Genomic DNA, 22,753 nt, shown 5'->3' with positions numbered 1-22,753 from the left:
CAATAGGTTAATTCCCTCTCTCCCTCTCAAAGTCCTGCTCTCTGCCGAAAACAAAGGATTCTCTTGTGCACCAACCATTCAGGTCTGCTTCCCTTAAAGTGATTAATTTCCATGACAGGATCTCCCTCGGAGATTATTCACTTTGAGAAGAGGCGTTCTTCCTTCTTTGGTTTTGGTCCTGCGAATCAGATTTAATCTGATTTCTTTCTTCTTTCAATCAACCCACATACTACCCACTTGTTTCCCTTACTTTTCTTATAAAATAATTGTTGTTAAACTGTGATTATCTTTTCTTAAGTAGGGATTATCTATTTACTTTAATAAAGAAGTCAAATTACTTTCTTTTATCTTGTTATTATCATATCTGTCTACCACAACTCATTCAAAACAGCTTTGCCCGCCATAAGCGTGCTCTTGGTAGATGAGGCATAGTTTACGCACAAGTCGGACCAAATTGAATTACAGTTGGGCCGGTCTCAACTCCCTTACTCAGAATATTTGGGCCCAGTACCACAGGAGGTAGCCCAGTCCGATTTAACCAAAAAAAGGCCCACTATAACACACATGTTTGCAAAATTTTAAAATAATCAAAGATTAATAATTATTTCATCTATAAAATACTTAAATTTTAAGTTTTAGATTTTGTATTTTAAATTAAGTTAAAATATGAGTTTATTGATCGAATAATAAATAACATCCAATTATCACAAATTTTGTATGTGTGTGTGTGTGTTAAAAAGAATATTAATAATGTGTATAGTCCAATAGTGAAAATTTTAAATATTAGTCTAATAGAAGTGATTGATTGGTGTAACATTAATAAAGAGTTACACTTGTCTCTCTCTCTCTCTCTAAAGAGAGGGTTGTGTTTAAGTTACATCCAGTGTAACTCTAAATAATATTACACCACCTAATATTTTTTAATTAAATGTGAATTTTGATAAATCCACGGTTGAATTAGATTATCTTTGTATATCCTCCATCTTTACAAAATTAAATATGACCAAAGATCAATAACCATATTATCAATTATTTAATTCAAGTTTTTGTTGTTTAAAATAATGTATAAAAGATGAGTTTATGGATCAAATGGTGAATTATATCTGATTAGCATGAAAATTGGCATGCATGTTTAGAATATATAGAACGTGTAATTCAATGGCATTTCAAAATATGAATTCAATAACAAGTTATTGGATGATGTAACATTACTTACAGTTATACCAAGTGTAATTTTAACCATTGTTACATCATTTAATAAATTATTATTGGATTGTGCATTTTGACAAATATACCGTTGGATTACATTATATTCATATACTCTTCATGCTTGAAAATCTTCAAGGTGATCAAAGATCAATAGTCATGTTATCAATTAATTGTTTAAATTCAAGTTTTTGTAGATTAGAATTCTAAGGACCCAAATCGGAGCTTCAGCCCACTAGGAACAATGGATGATAGTCCAACAGTCCCTAAACAATGTATTTGTAAAAGGATGGGTTTTACAAGATAAATTCCTAGCAAATCCAATATAGGCCAAAGTTGACAGGAATTATAATAGTAAGACTGAATGCATAAAAATGATAAAAATAACGCTCCTCAGTCGAGTCCGACGATGTGATGTTCTTGTATTTAATCAAGTTTATCAAAATATAGGGTGTTCTTCTTTTTTTCTTCCTTCTTAGATTACATGCCCCATTTTTGTGGTGGTCATTCACTTATATATTCCCTTACACTTACATCTCAGCCTTCCACTTGTTGGTTTCTTAAGAAATTGCTTGGATGCTTGTCCCATTTGGACCTCCTGGAAGCTTTGTGAGGAGATATTAGTTGGTATGACACTGTTCAGGTGTCATATCTCCATAAATACGGCCAATTCATTTGGTGTAGTGCATTTAATGTGGTGGTGGAAACCTTTTTCCCAGATATTTCTTCTTTTGTTGCTGGCCCAGATCTACTACTTTCCCTGAAGTTTATATCCCCAAAGTGTTAACCCCCTCAAGATCTCCTGAGTTAGCTTGGCTCCTTTTGGGCCCCGATCACTCCATCACCCTCTACCTTTCTCCTCGGCCCACTCTCTTAGGCCTATACAAACCTTTCAATCATCCTCAGATATTCTCTCGTCCTCGAGCATGGCCCATAACCCAATAAACGTGCTCGGTTTACCTATCCTCACAAGAATAATTAATAAAAGATGAGTTTATGGATTGCATTGTAAATAATATTTGATTGGCAAGAAAACTGGCATGCATGTTAAGCACATATAGAACATGTAATTCAATAATGATATTTTTAAAATATAAATTCAATATCATGTTTACATCTTGTGTAAAAGTCAATACTTTAAAATATCTGCCTCTTCTTTACTTTATTACTTACTAGGCTTATTCTAGATTTTTAAATTATTCAAAGAGTAATAAAGTAAAGAAGCAGCAAATATCAAGTGGTTAACCATACAATACACTAAAAACTTAAATATATATTTGATAGTATATATTAAATTAATAAAAAAAAGTAAAACTAGAGAATTTATAATAAAAATAATAATAATAAAGGGTTGGGTTAAAGTTACACATCGATTTCAAAATATGAATTCAATAACAAGTTATTGGATGGTGTAACATTACTTAAAGTTATACTAAATGTAACTTTTAACCATTGTTACACCGTTTAATAACTTATTATTGGATGTGCATTTTGACAAATATATCGTTGGATTACATTATATTCATATACTCTCTATACTTGAAAATCTTCAAGGTGTTCAAAGATCAATAGTCATGTTATCAATTAATTTTTTAATTTAAGTTTTTGTAGTATAGAGTAATTAATAAAAGATGAGTTTATGGATCGCATGGTAAATAATATTTGATTGGCATGAAAATTGGTATGCATGTTAAGCACATATAGAACATGTAATTCAATAGTGATATCTTTAAAATATAAATTCAATATCATGTTTACATCTTGTGTAAAAGTCAATACTTTAAAATATCTACTTCTTCTTTACTTTATTACTTATTAGGCTTATTCTAGATTTTTAAATTATTCAAAGAGTAATAAAGTAAAGAAGCAGCAAATATTTTGAAGTATTGACTTATATATATGTATATATATATATATATATCTCAAGTGGTTAACCATATAATAGACTAAAAACTTATATATATATATATATATATATATATATATATTTGATAGTATATATTAAATTAATATAAAAAAAGTAAAACTAGAGAATTTATAATAAAAATAATAATAATAAAGGGTTGGGTTAAAGTTATACCTGGTGTAATTTTAAGTAATGTTACATCACCTGATATTTTTTTTTAATTAGATATGAATTTTAATAAATACACCGTAGGATTAATGTTGAGACTGAAAATTTTGAGCTTTCAAAGATTTATGTGACAACCTTAAAGGAAGTAAATAAAAATTCAAAAAAAAAAATCATTTTTGTATTATACTATTAAGTAATCCAGTATTTGCACAAGAAAATTCAACAAAATACTATCTTTTCTCTTTGTTTTAATTTTTTCTAAATTTATAATTTCATAATTATAATTTTTGTTGATAGAGATATATTATGGTTATGTTTATATCCGGAATTATTTATTCTACCAATAAAAGAAAGTATGAGGTGACAATATTTTAATGGATGTTGTAAATTTATGAGGTTTTATAGGGAATCTTTAAGAATTAAAAAATCAATTAAAAAAATATATTAGAAAAATGACATAAAGAAATGTGAGATTTTGATTCTTTTCTAGTTAATTAGAGATTTTTTTGAAACTTTAATAGAATTTCCCCTAAAGTAAATTAAATGTTGAACAAAGTTTAGTTACAAAATTGGTTGTAACCTCAGGATACAAACTCACTCAATAAAATAAATATTACTGCATACTTTGAAAATCTAACCGTTAAATTACATAGTTTTTACGCTCTTAATACACATGTCAATTTTCTGTGTCAATTGAATATTATTTACTATATAATCTATAATCTTATATTTCATGCATAATTTTAAATTACAAAAACTTGCAATTTAAAAATTTATTAATGAAATAGCTATTGATCTTTAATTTTCTTGAAATTTTGCAAACATGGAGGATATAAGAAGAAGATGTAATCCAATGGTGGATTTGACAAAATTTACCTCCAATAAAAAGATATTGAGTGAGTTTGTAGCTTAAGACTACAATCAATTTTGTAGCTAAACTTTATCCTTAAATGTCTTAATAATTAATGAGCCACTTATCAAAATCACATTAATTTTGCAACATATAACACATAAATATAATCAAAACAATTACTTGAAAATGTTGGTAATAGAATTTTAAATGGGTAAACTACATATTTGATCCATATCTTTTATACTATATCTCATTAATTAGTAAATTAATTAATTATTTTTTGATAGGATATATTTCCTCAATTAAGGGATAATATTTAAGAACTTTTAGTTTAGGTAAAATTTTCTTATTTAAATTTCAACAAATTTAAATCCTATTCAAACTAAAAGTCTATTCTAAAAAAATTTTAAACTTAAATCCTAAAAATGATTCCCAAAATTTCCCAAAATTAAAACAAATTTAAATTCAATGCAAACAAAAAATCAATTATCAAAATTTTGTAAACTTAAATCCGACACAAACCACGTTTTTGTTTTTGTTTTTTTCCTCAACTTGCATGATTTAATAATAATTTAAAACAAATTTAAATACTATTATAAAAATTTTCTAAACTTAAATCCCACACATGACACAACCGAAGTTTATTTATTTATTTTTCCTCAAGTTGCATTTTATTAAATTAATATTTTATTAGGATATTAAGCTACAAAACTCTTAACTAAGGGATAATATTTAACAATAATTTAATTTAGACAAAGTTTTATCATCTAATTAAGTTCTATAAATTTAAATTATACTCCTACTAAAATTCTGTTATCAAAATTTTATGAACTTGTATATATTCAGTCATGGCATTTCGATACAATCTCTCTTATCCAATAGGTCGTCCCTATAATTAAATCCCATACAATACATCCAATGTTGTTGTATTTTTTTTTTTCAAAATGCAACTTATGTTTATGTTTTAATCTAATAAATCCATCTTACTTATTATTCTTCACTTCTAAATTTGTGTGCAGGATATTATCCCAAAGGAAGTTTACTATAAAGAAGTAAAACAATGGACACTCATTCAAGTTCTTGGTTCTCTTATGTAAGTTTTTTGTGTGTGTGTGTGTGTGTGTGTGTGTGTGTTCTCAATTTTTGAACTATTTTGTGTATGTTTTGATTTTCAGTTTTGGTTATTATATTTGATTTGTGAGTGTGTTGATTTTTTCAATTAGACTATCACTAGGAAAAAAATCGGTATTGAGGAACTATTTTGTTTATTAGGGCATCTCTAGTACACTGTGATGATTATTACATGAAAATATGAATAAATATTACAAAGAATACATTAAGTTGGAATGTAGTAAGTATTATTATTCATTAGTTTGTAATAAGTATTATTATTTATTAGTTTGGTGACCATTTAGGAATAGAATCCTAAATATGTATCCACAAATTGGTAGAGTATGAAAAGAAGGTGGAATGAAATCATTTTTAAGTCAAATTTTCTAAAATACTCTTATTTTATAAAATTATATTTTCACTTTTTGAGGATCTAGCTTAACATTTTTTTCAAAAAAAAAAAAAAAAAAAAAGCTTAACATTTTTTTAAAAAACAAAAAGTGGGAGAAGAATCTAGCTTATTATGTATAAATTTAATAATTAATATATATGTTCGTTGTTTAAAAATTAATAACTCCATAAAAGTTATATAAGAGAAAATAAAAGTTATGCAAGGATCTAGCTTATTTTCTTTCTCTTTGAAGATGCGGCAATTAATGGCTTTTTAGGAAATTTTGTAAAAAGGTTATTACATAAGGTTAAGGATTAGACATTCAACACTTTTGATAATGAATAATTATTTCTTATTTCAAAGAATAGCTATTTATAAAGAATAACTATTCATAGAATCATAGTAATAAAAACATAATCAAATAACCAAATGGTTATACCATAAGAATATCTATTATATTAAAGTGACTATTACAATTTACTAAACATGCCCTTATTGTTTGTACTCGCTAGGGCATAGATGAAATATAACCCAAATAGGAATGATCAAACTCATTCCATATCTCATATTAAGAAACTAACACAAAGTACAAAAAGAATTTTAAAATATAAAAATATATAAACACTAAAAAAGTCTAAATTCCAAAGTCCAAAAAAAGTCTAATTATTCTTATAAAAAAAAAAGTCTAATTACTTTTATTAAAATTATTTACTTATTTTATAATTTATTTTTACTATTTATTTAATAATTTAGTTTTAATTATTTTAAAAAATTTTATCTTACTTATGAATCTTCATCAAACCATGTATCGCACCCGGATAATACTAGTGTGTAAATATTTTACTATAGTAATTGTGGGGCCTGAAATTCGAAATCCCAGCCCACTTCACATTAAAGGCCCAAGGCCCAAGCCGAGGAACCCTACTGCCGAGGACGTATGATGAAAGCTACTTAATGGCCCAAGAATGTGGCCGAGGACGATCTCACGCTCAACACCTCACAAAGCGCCTGAAGAAAAGGACAAACTCAGTACAAGAGCAGTACAAACGAGAAAGCTGCCAACACCATAATGTGGAGCCCAGCGCCTGACAAGCCCATACTCCATACCATGCTATCTAGCTTTTCCCAACCACTCTGACGTATGGATTGATAGGACGAGTAATTATCCCTAAACGAGGAAAAACTGACACGTAAATGGAGAACGGGAAGTGAATACTAGTATAAAAGGGAAGGAGAGCTAAAAAAGGAGGGGGATCCTACAAAAGGGAAGAATGGTGAGAATGAGACGCTCGTTAGACTAAGTCCGAGGAGTCAAATCCTTCAAGCTATATTGATGTAAAGTTCAGCTATTCAGGCCAAACCTACCTTTGTATGTGCTCTCGTAAAATCAGGACCAGGTCATTGCCCTGCGTCCAAGGTCATGCCTTTCCAAACCCACTCTCTACAAATCATATTGTTCGGACCCTTTACATACGAGCCCAATGTCATCCTTGGGTCGTTAAAAATTGTGTCCCTACAGTAATATATATATATATATATATATATATATTGAGAAATTTTACTATAGTAATATCAGTAGTGTGTGTGTGTGTGTGTGTATATATATATATATATCAGATTATGATTTATATGAGTAAGGAAATCTCGTTCTCTTTAAGGCATTTCTCACCATCATGAGAGAATATTCTACATGTTTTAATTGATGTAGCGGGATCGATAAGTAGCACGTTGCTCCCATCATACAATAGCCCGGGCATATACACTATAAGCTTCATGAGTCTACATTACACCATAAACGGAACAAAATGCCACCAAATCAATACCTTTCTTTACCCACATAATAATCTATACAAAATTGCTCACCATATATTTGTATTCTCATCTATCAATTTTTTTTCCCACATTTGAGTGTGCATACACCCAAAAGGCATCTTAGATACACTTCTCAGGAGTGGTAAGACTCTTTTATATAGAGATAGAATGCATGTAACATTTATAATAATTTAATCTCAATATAAATTACAAAGATAATCTGGTTAATGAGATATTAATTAATATTGTACTTTTTTTTTTTTTTGGTGATGATGGGGAAGGGGGTGGTAGGGTTTAAACCAAAGGTATATGACATTACAATTGATACCATTACCAATATTGAGCTATCACTTGAATCCAACTATTTGACTTAATGGGGAATAATATTTCAAAATAAATTTTGTAATTACAAAATTTTGAATATAAATATTCATTCATCTATATATATATATAACCGAAACTTTTGAAACTCCCACAAATTTTCACATCAGCATATTATTAAAAAAAAAACATTAAAAAAAAAACGTAATAACAATTTTCTAAAACCCGATGCTCTGCCCTTTCCCTTTCACGATGCTCTGCCTTTCCCAACACAAACCAAAACAGTACATATGAGCACAAACCCAAACCAAAACCAAAATAATTTCCCATCTCCCTCTTCGTCATCTTCCTCTTCGTTATCTTCCTCTTCGTTATCTTCCTCTTCATCCCATGAATTTCTTCAAACACAATACACACCCAACACAAACCAAACCCATAAATCACCAAAACCAAAATAATCTCATCTCTCTCTTCGTCATCTTCCTCTTCATTCCATAAATTTCTTATTTGTAAGGGAAAAAAAAAATTAGAGAAGAAGAAGACGACACAGCAAGGGCTGTGCCAAGTTGAAGCAGCAGGTTGCCAACACAAGTCGCCGATCATGGTGTCACGCCTTCATCTTCTACTGTTGTTTGTTCTTCTTTTTTCTTCTTTTCCTCCTCTTTCTTTTGTCCGTCTCCAGTCTCCGTAGTTTCTCTCTTTTTGTTTTTGACATTTTGTACTCTTTTTTTTATGTTTCCAAAGCCTCCACATGATGTTTACCCAAAAAAAAAAAAAAAAAGCCTCCACGTGACTTGCATTGGGAAAGTAGAAAGGTTTTAATTTTTGAATAAAAGATGGGGCAAAGCCATTAGTTTTTTTTTTTTTTTTTAGCTTTGAGCCCAATGTGATGTGAGACGTGTAGTGACTGATGATACTAATTAAGGGTGTGTTTGGATGCCATTTATTTTATTGAAATTGAAAAATTATTGCTTAAAGTACTATAAATAAAGGTAAAAGTTAATTGAAATAGTACAGTGGGACTCATGAATAGTGCCAAAAAGTGCAATGAGGTTCATAAATTGTAGCAAAAATAAGTTGAATAGTGAAATAATTTTAATTTTTAATCCTAACCCAAATGCAAATCGATTGACATGCAACAAATATCTTAAGTACTTTTAATACTTATATTATTATAATATAATTATCTATGTTTACTTATTTATACAAATAAATAAGTAATTTTTGGTTAATTAATATTTTTCATTTAGTAATTGAATGTTTAGTATTGACTATAGGATAGGGAATTTTGAGATTGTAATCCTAACGTGTAACATTCATTTTTTGTGATAAGAGTTAGATATTTATTAGTATTACGTACGTTAGATATTTATTTGCTTCTTAAATATATCAAATATGACTCTCATTTTCACAAAATGTAAGGTAGCATATTCACAAAACTTCACGTAACACTTTCTTTATTTGTGAAAAAATTTCAAATCCATTTCATGGGTTAGTCTTAGGTTTTAAGGTTGTTTAGTACTGTCATAAGTGATAACTTAATAGCTTTCCCGTGCATCGCATGGGTTAGCAACTAGTTTTTATTAAAATGCAACCACTCTTTATTTAAATAATTACAACAACACTTTCTTAATAACTAATGAGAATGTTGCCACTTTTCATAAAGAGAAAATAATCACTTAATGCAACCACAACTCTTATGACCCAACTTTTTTGATGTAGTTATGAACCTATGATATAGATATAGATATAGATAATAGGTTGAAAAAGTCAAGTTAAACATGTTTTTCCCAGTAGGACTTCAAGGATTTAAAACTTGTATTTAATCATGTAATTTTTTTTTTCTTTGCTAACGTACATATCAGACAATTATAGGGAAAAAAATCTTTTAGGGGTAGTTTCAAAATACAGGTTTGGAGTTTTGAATCTAAGACCTCGTGAATTTCATAAGAACTTGGGAATTACTAGACTCACCCTTAGAGTTCATACTTGTCATCTAGCAATACAGATTTTGCTCATATAAACATTTCTCCTCTATTAATTTTCCTTTTCTTTGTCTCCCTCTCTTGTTTCAACATCTCAAATACCTAAAAAGTACTATAAAATATTTTGAACTACACATTTTGGTGGCGGTTATGGACCCAATATTTTTGTTGATTATTTTGAAGAAACCAAAACCTTCAAATTAATAAATGAACTACTTTACTCGATAATAATATTTTTTTGCATACTTTTATTATTCAGCATCAAGCAATGTACATATAAATACATGAGTTTACAAATTATACGGACTTAACATTTAAATTCAAATAGAAACCTAATATCTATCAACTACATGTAGATAAGATTTATTCATCTCACCCTGATCTATTTACCGAAGTTAATAACAAAAATACAGTTTCAAAATAATAAAAAGACATAGGATAAAACACAAATAAACAGTGACTAAACTAAAGAAACTGCCCTTAAGGAAAGTTCTAAGGACCACAAACAAGTAAAACAACCCTTAAAATTATTATATATCTTTTGTAATGTGTATTTCTAGGAAAGTCAATCTGAAGCACCACCAACGAGTGAAACAGCTGTCAAATTAATAGTATGGGCAAATTCCAACGCAGTCAAAGAATGGATGTATCTCAATACATTATTTATTGTTGACAAAAGTTCTTCCTCTTGCTTCTAGTTTCCTTTGTTTTTTTGAGTATGGCCTATGGGCTATGGACAATGGCTACAGTTACACTTGTAATTTCTTAGCCAATATTCCATGACGTAATCTTAAATTTTGGTCAATCACAGCATTTTAAGTTAACATTATTTTGTATGACCAATTGTATTTGGATTAGGTGAAGATTGAATGGTCAAAAGTAGCAAGAAGCATCTCACTTTGAACTTTGAACTTTCAAAGACATTTTAGCCTCAAAGCCCAAAAACAAATACGGAGTATACATATAATCATGGTAATAAAACTAAACGTTTTTTTCAAATTGAATTTTAAGTGAAACACGATTTCAACACAAAAAATAGTTGAAACTGAATTTGAATTAAAAAAAAAAGGTTAGATTCCTAAATAGCTTTAAAATAATGTATTTATTTAGATAAAAAATTATTGAAATAATATAATTTTACAAATTTTGCCCCAAATATATTGTCTAGTTATTTAGTTAATTTGAATGGACAAAATTTGGCTATAAACTTGGTTGTAACTTATGGTTACAACTTCACTCAATATCTTTTTATTATATGTAAATTTTAATAAATCTATCATTGAATTAAATTTTCTTTTTATATCTTCTATAGTTGTAAAATTTCTAAAAAATTAAAAATCAATAACTTTATCATCAATCAATCGTTTAAATTGCAAGTTTTATAGTTTAAAATTACTTATAAAAATAGGTACATATATCATGTACTAAATAACATTCGATTGTCACAAAATTTTATGTTGTTTTAAGAGCGTAAAGAACATGTAATCCAATGGTTAAATTTTCAAAATATATAAAAATGTTAATTTTTTTGAAGTTGTAACTTTAAGTGACAACTAAGTTTGTAGTCTTAGATGACAACTAAATTTGTAGTCAAACTTTTGTCTAACTCAAATTCTGATATGTCAATACTAAATATTCATATAATGAGGTTAAGAATTTTTTTGGTTTTCCATTTATTTCCTTTTTTATTTTTCATTTTTGCTGATAATGCTTAAAAGTATATTAATTAATTGACATGTGCCACACGATACTTGGCTAGATAACATCAATTTTAGTCACGGGAACCTTAGACCTTTGAGTGATTTTGCATTTTAGGATATTGCTTCAAAAATAAATTACCTAGAATATTCTTGGTTCATTAAAAGATCTTTACATTAAAATAGATTAGCTCAAAAGTCATCAGGAGCTATAATTACATGTACGTACCCATCAAAATCGACACATTGTTACGAAACTCAGTCAAGTTAATTAGAGACAGCATTCAAGATAGGTTCATTGTCTCCATTAATTGTTAGGTTAGGTATGCACATCACTTACTATGCAAGACTAATCCAAATGTATAATAGGGCTATGGAAGCAGCGACGATAGACCATTTTTGTCTAATCTTTTCTTGATTAAGTAGTAAACGAGATTAAACTATTCAACTAAAAAACACATGCATCTCACTGTCACTGTTATGTGTTGAATATTCTATAACATTCGGTATTATGAAAGTGATTACTCAGCCCTGTAAAATGCAACCTTTAACCGTAAAAACTGATGATCATGATTGAGAGAGATTCATGTGATTCATCAGTTCATCTAACATTTGGTTGGATTTGAATCATACATTCTTAACATTGCCTAGAATTTCTTTAAATTCAACCACCTTCTGAAATCCATAGGGGTATCACACAATTAGAATGATCATGCATGATATCATGAATATTAATAAATTCTAGCTCATTTGATTGTGCATTTCATGATTCCCATTAATATCATATGCGAGCGAGTCATGTGACCTACAGATCATTAATCAATCCATGATATCCTATTTATGACACAAAAGTGTAGCGAACATTCTAAAACAATAAGTCAAGAAAATCAGTTTTGAAATTTAGTTGCATGCAGTGCACCCCTTCAAATAAAGAGCCTGATGATGGCTACCTTCGCAGGCTCCTATCTTTGAACACGAACTCTGTTAATGATCAAGTCTCCATCTTTTTCCAATGATCCACGGATGTTCTTTATATTTTAAAGAGGAGGAATGTGCTAGTGATGACATTGCGGCTGCTTACATTTTTTGGAAATGATGAGATAGTCGTTCGCAGGGAAACATCTAGAAATCTAGGGCCATCTTGCTCAAAACTGAAAAGTGGTGGAGGTTGAAGGGCTTTCATATGGATGGATTTGGACCATAAAAACAATGACTGAGGAGAATCGACTTTGTGGCTTTGGTTGGGACTTGAGGATTCATACTTGAATGGGAAATGTCAAGTAGCTGTGGTATTTTTGTGCTGGTTAATGGTGAGAATAAGCCTTCAATTTAATGGTTTTCGGAGGAGGTTTTCCAAAAATGAAGGGTGAAGGTATTTTTGCCACGTTCCGAACTTTTACATAAGAAAATTCCAAAACTGGCCAAGCTTGAGTCCTCATTGATGTTGATTCTTTTCCTTTTTATAGAAGGGGGATCTCTTCGTGGTTTGCCGCTTGTGGACTGGGAATTTTTTTTCTTCTTCTGATAATAAATGATTATGTATTTGTCCAAAACAATATTGGGAATTAAGTGGAAGACTGTCAGAAAATTCGAGCACAAATAAAACTTCCTTGTTAGTCCTTCTCAGATGTTGTTGTCCATGAAACGATTGTCAGCATCCTGAAAATCCCAATTGAACATATAACTATATATATAACCAAATAACTATACTTTTCTCGTGGTAGGCTTCCCGCGCTTGATTTTTAAAATTATATCAAATCAAAGCTTAGCTTGCATTCGGCAAATGCAGCCATGAATGCATGAATTACAGTTCATTACGGAGAAATTCGAAGCATGTCGCTTACGATTAGAAGGGAAAAAAAATTGTTACAAAACAGATTACTAGCTGTTTCATTAATTATATATACACGAGTATAACCAAGCAATAATTAAACATACTCCAAACTTTATGATTGTTTATAGTTTTTACCACATAACGTAGTTGATTTACATAGTAGTCATATGTTGCAGTAATACAACATGTAGACAACCCAAACCACAAGCACAAACTTATGTCATCTATGCTATAACGGGTTTAGCTTATTTTCAGTGCATAGAAGTACTGAAGAAAACACAGGGGATGATTCCAGTCTATATGGCCAGTCCAGTAGTGAAGGCATTAGACGAAAGCTTTATTTTACTATTTTTCGCTTGGTCTAGTTTATATAATATATTAACTTATAAGCCCTACATCACAAGCTTCATTTGGCTAACTGCCCTGAGGCATTCATTTAGCCCCAGCAGGTTCACAAGGGTAATTTGGTATATGACACTGGTGGTGATTATTGCTATCGTTTGGATTGCTCATGTCCTCGGTTAGCTGCCGCTGCTCTTGTTCATGCATTTCAACCATTATAGTTTTGATGATTGCAAATCTTGGAGTAGAACTATTACACATTTTGGATTATTTGTTTGCTTATGGTGATTGGGGATGTTTGGTTTATGAACGATTGGTCATGTAAAGGTGGAAAATTTTGTGATCATAATCCCCCTTCCTTGTCTTATTGATTCTCATTATTTAATTTATAGATGGGGAGGTTCAAGGTCTTTGAATTTGATTCAAACTCTCTTATCTCAAAGTTATCCCACTCAATCTTATCCCCTAAGTCGTTTAGATAAGAGTGCAAATCATAAACAAGTTCAAAATTTCAAAATTGGGCAATTATGGGCTGAAGTGCCGATTAAATTCTCTTCATTCCCTTGTTGGCGCTTGAAGAATTAGAATTTTATATGGTAGCTTGTCACATCCGTAGGAATGTCACAGCTAAAAGCGATTGCCTCATACCACATAACCAAGATTATTATCACACATAAAACTCTATTTTTTTTTCTTTTTTCTTTTTTTTTTCTTTTTTTTTTTTTTTTTGTGAAGAATACTAAGTATTTTAACACACACACAAAAGGAGAAGGGAGAAGGTTTTAAAGAAACTAACAATGCATGGTGTATATCCACGTAAAACATTATTATGAATATAAATAGTGTAATACTTAGTGATAGTCCAAAGTCACAAATCCAAATGTAAACTCATATCATGTTACTGCCACTTAATTTACAACACACTATATAAGCATCATTGATCGATTAAAATGCTTAACAACATCTTTCTACCTATTGCCACTCCCACTATTTACCGCTGCCACCATTGTTGTTATTGAAATCCTCCCGAGGAATGTAATGATGATTATTCACACTGCTTCCACCATACCCAACATCAACTTTTTCATCATCGAAAAGCGGCTTTTGAGCTACCATATTCATTTGGTCGATAAAGTCTTTTTGTCTGCAGCCAAGCAACAGCTCATCATCATCAGGACGAGGGCAAATGTTAGAAACCTCATTCTTGAACTTTTGTGGTATTTGCTGTTTTTATAGAACCAAACAAAAAGAAAGTTTCAGGCATAAGAGGAAAAGAAAATTTTAAGTTCATAAAAGTGATCAGAGAACAAGCATACTTGCAAAATTGTTTTGCTAAACAAACCAACAAAGAATAAATGGTTAAAAAGAAGTTTTAATATCATAATATTTAACTATTTGGGGACCAATATAGAAAACCTACTTACCAGAAATAGTGTATAAACTGTTATGTAACTGTATCTTGGAGGAAGGAAAAATTTAAGCCATTTATATAGGACCAGAGTAGCTTAATTTATGCGATTGACAATGATCTATATAATATAAATTTAATAATGCTCCACCAAATGAGGCAGGCTTGAGTGGGATACTTATAGCATTCACTAATATTGTTTTAAAAACAATTAAATTGATGAAGTTGGGAAAAACGGTTTGTTCCAATATAAATAGGAATTCCACCTTTATTGTTACATTACTACATTAGCTAGCTAATTAAACTACTTAAAAATAGTGAATCAAGTATGGTAATGAAGTGCCTGTAATTTTTTTATTTTTTATTTAGGAAAATAATGTCTGTAATTAATTGTATTGCCTCATACGTAGGTTGTAATGTCTAAGCAAAGTTCTTTTTTTTTTTTTTTTTTTTTTTTTTTTTTTTTTGAGAATCAATGTCTAAGCAAAGTTAAAAACAAGTTTTTTTTTTTTTTTTTTTTTTTTTTTTTAAATATATATTGTGGGGTCCAATAATTGACGGGCCAGGCCCATTTGTTGATGAAGGGTCCAAAGGCCTAAGCCGAAAAAGGTCATGGCCAGAGTTCAAGAGTAGTATGGCCCAATTGGCCCGGAGAAGCAGCCGAGAACAGTGCAGTCCTCGGCTGACCCAAGATCAAGGGTAGAAAGGTAAAGGGACGTGCTTGAAGGGGAATCTAAAATATCTAAGAAAGGCTTCATTTGCCACCTTCCCCATGCATATCTCTGCGCCTAACAGATCCTTATCCATTAACTTTATCAATAACTCTCAACGACTTAGGTCTGGGACTGATGGGACAAGTATCAGTCTTGGAAAGGTCGACCCTACACGTGGACGAAGGAAATTGAACGCATGCTAGTATAAAAGAAAAAATATGTAACCTAAATGGAGAGGCCCAGAAGGGGAGGGAGGGGTTCCAAAGGTGAATACACCTGAACCGTGTATGAAAAGCTTAACAAAACCACCACCGGGTGAACATGACTTAGCCTTTCGATCCCACTCTCTACAAATGATATTGTATGGGCACATTCACGTCCTGACCCAACTACAATTTCGGTTCGTTCTGGAACGTGACCCTACAATTGGCGCCGTCTGTGGGAAGGTTTGCGCGTTAGCTCGAGCGGTGGCGAAGTTGAGCTTCTGTCGAACAAGGGGCTACGAGGGCGCCTTTATCACCGGCGACACATTGTTGCTATTCCAACACAAGCTCCCACTAGGGGCTACGCTCCACGGGGTCAATGACATGGGCAAGTCTAGGGGCTTCAAACATCAGGCCAGCTTCCCCCACCTTCTTCGAGGAGCTAAACCTACGAAAGATAAGCAAATAAAGAGAATACAAGTTTTGGACAGAACCAAGGCCTTGTATGGTCCTCGGACCCAAGCCTTTGGGGAAACCAACTACTTAAAAAGAGAATACAAGTTTTGGACAGAACCAAGGCCTTGTATGGTCCTCGGACCCAAGCCTCTGGGGAAACCAACTACTTAAAAAGAGAGTACAAGTTTTGGACAGAACCAAGGCCTTGTATGGTCCTCGGACCCAAGCCTCTGGGGAAACCAACTACTTAAAAAGAGAGTACAAGTTTTGGACAGAACCAAGGCCTTGTATGGTCCTCGGACCCAAGCCTTTGGGGAAACCAACTACTTAAAAAGAGAATACAAGTTTTGGACAGAACCAAGGCCTTGTATGGTCCTCGGACCCAAGCCTCTGGGGAAACCAACTACTTAAAAAGAGAGTACAAGTTTTGGACAGAACCAAGGCCTTGTATGGTCCTCGGACCCAAGCCTCTGGGGAAACCAACTACTTAAAAAGAGAGTACAAGTTTTGGACAGAACCAAGGCCTTGTATGGTCCTCGGACCCAAGCCTTTGGGGAAACCAACTACTTAAAAAGAGAATACAAGTTTTGGACAGAACCAAGGCCTTGTATGGTCCTCGGACCCAAGCCTCTGGGAAACCAACTACTTAAAAAGAGAATACAAGTTTTGGACAGAACCAAGGCCTTGTATGGTTCTCGGACCCAAGCCTCTGGGGAAACCAACTACTTAAAAAGAGAATACAAGTTTTGGACAGAACCAAGGCCTTGTATGGTTCTCGGACCCAAGCCTTTGGGGAAACCAACTACTTAAAAAGAGAATACAGGTTTTGGACAGAATCAAGGCCTTGTATGGTCCTCGGACCCAAGCCTCTGGGGAAACCAACTACTTAAAAAGAGAATACAAGTTTTGGACAGAACCAAGGCCTTGTATGGTCCTCGGACCCAAGCCTCTGGGGAAACCAACTACTTAAAAAGAGAATACAAGTTTTGGACAGAACCAAGGCCTTGTATGGTCCTCGGGCCCAAGCCTCTGAGGAAACCAACTACTTAAAAAGAGAGTACAAGTTTTGGACAGAACCAAGGCCTTGTATGGTCCTCGGACCCAAGCCTCTGAGGAAACCAACTACTTAAAAAGAGAGTACAAGTTTTGGACAGAACCAAGGCCTTGTATGGTCATCGGACCCAAGACTCTGGGGAAACCAACTACTTAAAAAGAGAGTACAAGTTTTGGACAGAACCAAGGCCTTGTATGGTCCTCGGACCCAAGCCTCTGGGGAAACCAACTACTTAAAAAGAGAATACAAGTTTTGGACAGAACCAAGGCCTTGTATGGTCCTCGGATCCAAGCCTCTGAGGAAACCAACTACTTAAAAAGAGAGTACAAGTTTTGGACAGAACCAAGGCCTTGTATGGTCCACGGACCCAAGCCTCTGGGGAGACCAACTACTTATAAGGAAAAACCGTGTTACATGGATTTTCTAGTTTGCCCTCGGATCCTCAACGCTAAAGGGACCAGTAAGGAATGGAGTAACGTGTTTCCAAAAGCATAACCGAAGTCATGCAATGCTCGGTCGCTCCCTCGGATGAATTATTTAGAATTTGTCATCCTCAGACAATACTCCCGCGCTTATTACAGAGCGTTTAACCGTCATCTCGGTTAGTTTCCTAAGTTTAACTTACTATGAATTATTATTATGCCTGATAGCGTCGGTAGATTAGAATTAGTTGGATTGTGTTTCAAGAGTTCATGCTTTAAATACCGCCGAGGAGAAACACACGCATGGAGCACACTCACTCACAAAGTAGTGTAGTCAAAAGAACAGTGTCCAGAACAAGTAAAGAAATTTCCAATATCACTACAACAAAGAAATAGTACAGCGTACAATGAAAAGCTGGAATCAGTTTGCGTCAAAACTCATTACATAACCGAAAAGAAAGGAAGATACAAGAGAATAAAATGAAGCTGAGGAAGTAGGTCAGAGGAGAGGTCGGCTACAGCCCCAAGACCTTGTTCTTCCTCAATGCTTTCACATGCCCACAACTCAAACAGCAAAAGAGACCCAACTTGAGCCTGACACCGTTGAAAGAAAGGTGCAGGGAGTTGGAGGTTGAGGGGCTTTCACTAAATATACGCCTGCCGCAAAGCAGAGGCGCTGATGGCGGAAAATCTTTCTTCTGACATACCAAAATTCTGGCATGAACAGAACCTGCTTCGGATTTTGACTAAAAGAGGGAAAGACACCCTTCCCCCTCGGTCGAAATGGAGTATTCTCCTGAACCTATGCCTCCTATGCCCATACCGTATTATCCGGAGTCTCATAAAGGCACGGTGCTTCTGCGGCGGAGAGAGCTCTTTCTTCCCAACCCTTGCCTTAAACATGTGGTGCTAAGAGAGGAGAGCTCCAGATGTGGGAGTTATGATATGGGAAAGAACTGAAGGATTTGTGCGTATATAAAGCAACTTCCTCACCCTCCTATTTATTGGAAAAGACAAGGTGGTGGCAGTCAACTCACGCGGCATCCCTAGGGTACGCTACAGACAAAACAGTTCTGGCTCAACTTCCAACATCAACTACAACCACAGGATTAAAGAAGCCTCGTAAAGGCGCACCTCGGTCATTGTGACATCAGAGAGTACCGCGTGGCCAGAAGTTGCAGAAATATCCCTTAATTCATGGGCTAAGTGGATTCGCGGCCCAGGCCCGCTTTGCGTGAGGACCCAGATACTGTGGCCCACGCCGAGAAATAGCCGTTGCCAAGGACGACCCCTGCTCGGCGCCTTGGGAAATGCCTGATGAAAGGGAGTTTTGGACAGAACCCAGGGCTTGCATGGTCCTCGGACTCAAGCCCAGGGGGAAACCAAGTACAAAAAGATATCTTATAAGTCTTGGACAGAACCTAGGACCTGCATGGTCCTCGGACCCAAGTCTATGGGGAAACCCAGCACCGAAAAGAAAAAGTATAAGCCCTAAACAAAACCCAAGCTGTGTGAAGTCCTCGGACTCAGGACTCTTGGGAAACCAACTACTCGGATGGAGAAGTTTCTCGGCTCAAATATCGTGAAATGTTAAGGCCAGTGTGTTAAGAAGACGGTGAAACAAATTGACGATCGTTAGCTTAAGGAAACTGTCCATTTGGCGAGTGAAATGTCCTCGGATAGTTATTTCCTACAATATATCGAACACTTGGTCCTCATCCTGGGTAATTCCAAGGTGAGTTTCGTTCCTCACTGGTCGGCTTTGCTATGTTAAACAATTTTATTAAAGTTATAGTGACACCTTATTTATTAACAAACATTTTAGCCTTAATGATCATCGATTCAAATACTATATTACGGTGCCGAGTAGCGTTGGTAAACTTGTAAAAGCATAAAAACATAACATACGAAATAAATGAATATCAACTTTTATTAATATGGAAAATTGTTACAACGTACAAAGAAGGGCTTAAACAAGCCTATACAAAAAATGAACTGCCAAAGCAACACTAACATCTGCGATACAGATAAGTAAATAGTCAGCTGCCTTTTAAACTCGCCTTCAAAGCTTCTCCAATCTCTGCCTCAGTACTGCTCGTATCAGGGAAAGAACCTTTTTAGAAAAAGATAAAGGAGAAGGAAGAAGAATTGGAACACATGGAAGCACTTCAGCAAGCACTTGTCGCCGAAGAGTGCAAAGGAAGAAGAAGATGGAGGACATGAGCAGAAGATGGAGGAGATGAATGAGGAAGATGGAGGACGTGAGTAAAAGAAGGAGGAGAAGAAGAGGGAAGCAATGAAAAGAAAGTAAAAGAAGCAAAAGAGGGAGAAGGAAAAGCACCAGGATGGATCTGGTGGGGGAAAGAAGAAGAAAGAAAAGTAAAAGGTGGCGCCAGTGAACGAAGAGAGGAAGAAACAGAGGCATTTAGACCCTGTCCCAGTCCTGACTCCTTGCACACTGGTACCACATTAGATATGCTCATGAGAGAGCGGGTGGTGATGATGCTGTGTGTCCTCGGCTCAGTCACGTCGAAGGTGCGACGTGACGAGTTCCTGCTTCGGATTTTGGCTAAAAGGTAGGCGGGATAAATCTTGAGTCTCCGCCATCCTTGCCCCGACCGAGCCATCTCGAGCTTGGTCAGAACACGGTGTTTTTGGAAGGGAGAAAGTTTCTTCATCACCTATGACTGTGACGGACGTATTACGAGTCGAGGTATAATCAGAGGGTAAATGTGAATGCTAGGAGGAATCTAAGGATTTCAGTTTTCTGGGGGATTAAATGATTCACATATGAAAGAAAAAACTCATGTCCACCCTCTTTATATAAGGGATGAAGAGGATGGCATTAAACGTGTTCTGATCTTTAAGGAAATCTGCCAGCAAGAATGCGACTGTTCCGCTCCCCCACGTTATCAGTAGCCATTGAATTTGAGAGGTCTCGTGAAGGAAAAACATTAAAGACCTACTTCGGGTAGCCAAACGGACAGAACGGATAAAGGCTAAATCAAAAAGGATATCTCGTAGATAGGAGCGTTTCCTGGGCATTCGGATAACTGCCAACGCCAGGGAAGGGTCGAATTAAATGAGCCGTAATAAAGGCTCGGAGTTACCAAAACCCCCCTCTCCAACCAAGAGGCCGGACAGCAGGGTTTTGAGGGGCTATTGTGGGGTCCAATAATTGACGGGCCAGGCCCATTTGCTAATGAAGGGTCCAAAGGCCTAAGCCGAAAAAGGTCATGGCCAGAGTTCAAGAGTAGTATGGCCCAATTGGCCCGGAGAAGCAGCCGAGGACAGTGCAGTCCTCGACTGACCCAAGAACAAAGGCAGAAAGGTAAAGGGACGTGCTTGAAGGGGAATCTAAAATATCTAAGAAAGGCTTCCTTTGCCACCTTCCCCATGCATATCTCTGCGCCTAACAGATCCTTATCCATTAACTTTATCAATAACTCTCAACGACTTAGGTTTGGGACTGATGGGACAAGTATCAGTCTTGGAAAGGTCGACCCTACACGTGGACGAAGGAAATTGAACGCATGCTAGTATAAAAGAAAAAATATGTAACCTAAATGGAGAGGCCCAGAAGGGGAGGGAGGGGTTCCATAGGTGAATACACCTGAACCGTGTATGAAAAGCTTAACAAAACCACCACCGGGTGAACATGACTTAGCCTTTCGATCCCACTCTCTACAAATGATATTGTATGGGCACATTCACGTCCTGACCCAACTACAATTTCGGTTCGTTCTGGAACGTGACCCTACATATATATATATATATATATATATATATATATATATATATATATATTTAAAGTAAAATTGTCCCTAAATTTCTTGGACAAGATATAACTTATAACTCCAAAATCTATATATATATATATATATAAAGTAAAATTGTCCCTAAATTTCTTGGACAAGATATAACTTATAACTCCAAAATCTTAGTATGTAATTCAATGAATGGATATAATTTAGTGTCTCCAACAAAAATATTCAAAATATATTTAAATTCTTCATCTCATTATAACTATCAAATTATTATATTAAAAATATATATATAAACCTGTAAAGTAGATGATGTGAAGTGAAAGCAATTACGGTATATATTTGACTCTTATCTATAAGCTGCATTATATCTAAATTGCCAATGAGCCATATAGACAACGATTAGTGGCGGGCATCACCATTTTTCTCTAGTGTCCTCCTACGTACCCATGAAAAAGACTTCTATTGTAAAAGCTGTACTTTGCTTTTATGCCTATATTTAGCATTTCAATTAGTGCTTAGTGCTCACTCCTTTTAAAAGAGAGAGAAAAACTAAAGGATTTATTGTAACTTAGTTATACAGCTTACGTTTTCAACACAATAAATTAATATATAAATCTTAATAATTGCATTTTTCTATATATAAAAAGCACGAATGCGCATAGCTACAGTAGCTACAGTGTCTTTTGGTTTGTTCAATTGACACTGTAGCTACAGTAGCTATAGGTTTTTTTTTTTTTTTTTTTTTAATATTTATATGAGCTAACATATATATTGTTATACTAACATAATAAATTTCACAATATTTTTATAATTATTGAGGTGTCAATTTCTTATAGGTCGAAATAAAATAATAAAATATAAGACTGTAATCAACCACGATTGAAAATAAATGTTTTGTGTCTTTTAGTTTGTTTAATTGACACTATAGTTATAGTAAAAATAGGTTTTTTTTTTTTTTTTTCAATCATCGGTTTGTTTTTTTTTTTTTTAATATTTATATGAACTGACATATATATTGTTATACTGACATAATAAATTTCACAATATTTTCAAAATTATTAAGGTATCAATTTCTTATAAATCGAAATAAAATAATAAAATATGA

General features: G+C 33.7%; 1 protein-coding gene and 1 long non-coding RNA gene across 4 annotated transcripts in view; both read left to right on the top strand.

The window, feature by feature from the left end:
* The window catches only part of LOC126700365 (derlin-1-like), a 51,594-nt gene that overhangs the window by 10,450 nt on the left and 18,391 nt on the right, over nucleotides 1-22,753 (top strand). The window lies entirely within an intron of this gene.
* Nucleotides 4,976-12,450, top strand: LOC126700370 (uncharacterized). Its single transcript, XR_007647122.1, has 3 exons — nucleotides 4,976-5,015; nucleotides 5,153-5,226; nucleotides 12,408-12,450. It is a non-coding gene; the product is annotated as an uncharacterized LOC126700370 (long non-coding RNA).

This window comes from Quercus robur, chromosome 9 (assembly GCF_932294415.1).
Source record: "Quercus robur chromosome 9, dhQueRobu3.1, whole genome shotgun sequence".
In the NCBI taxonomy this organism is placed as follows: Eukaryota; Viridiplantae; Streptophyta; class Magnoliopsida; order Fagales; family Fagaceae; genus Quercus; species Quercus robur.
The sequence above is the reverse complement of the archived record's forward strand: the minus strand, read 5'-3'. Positions and strand labels throughout refer to the sequence as shown.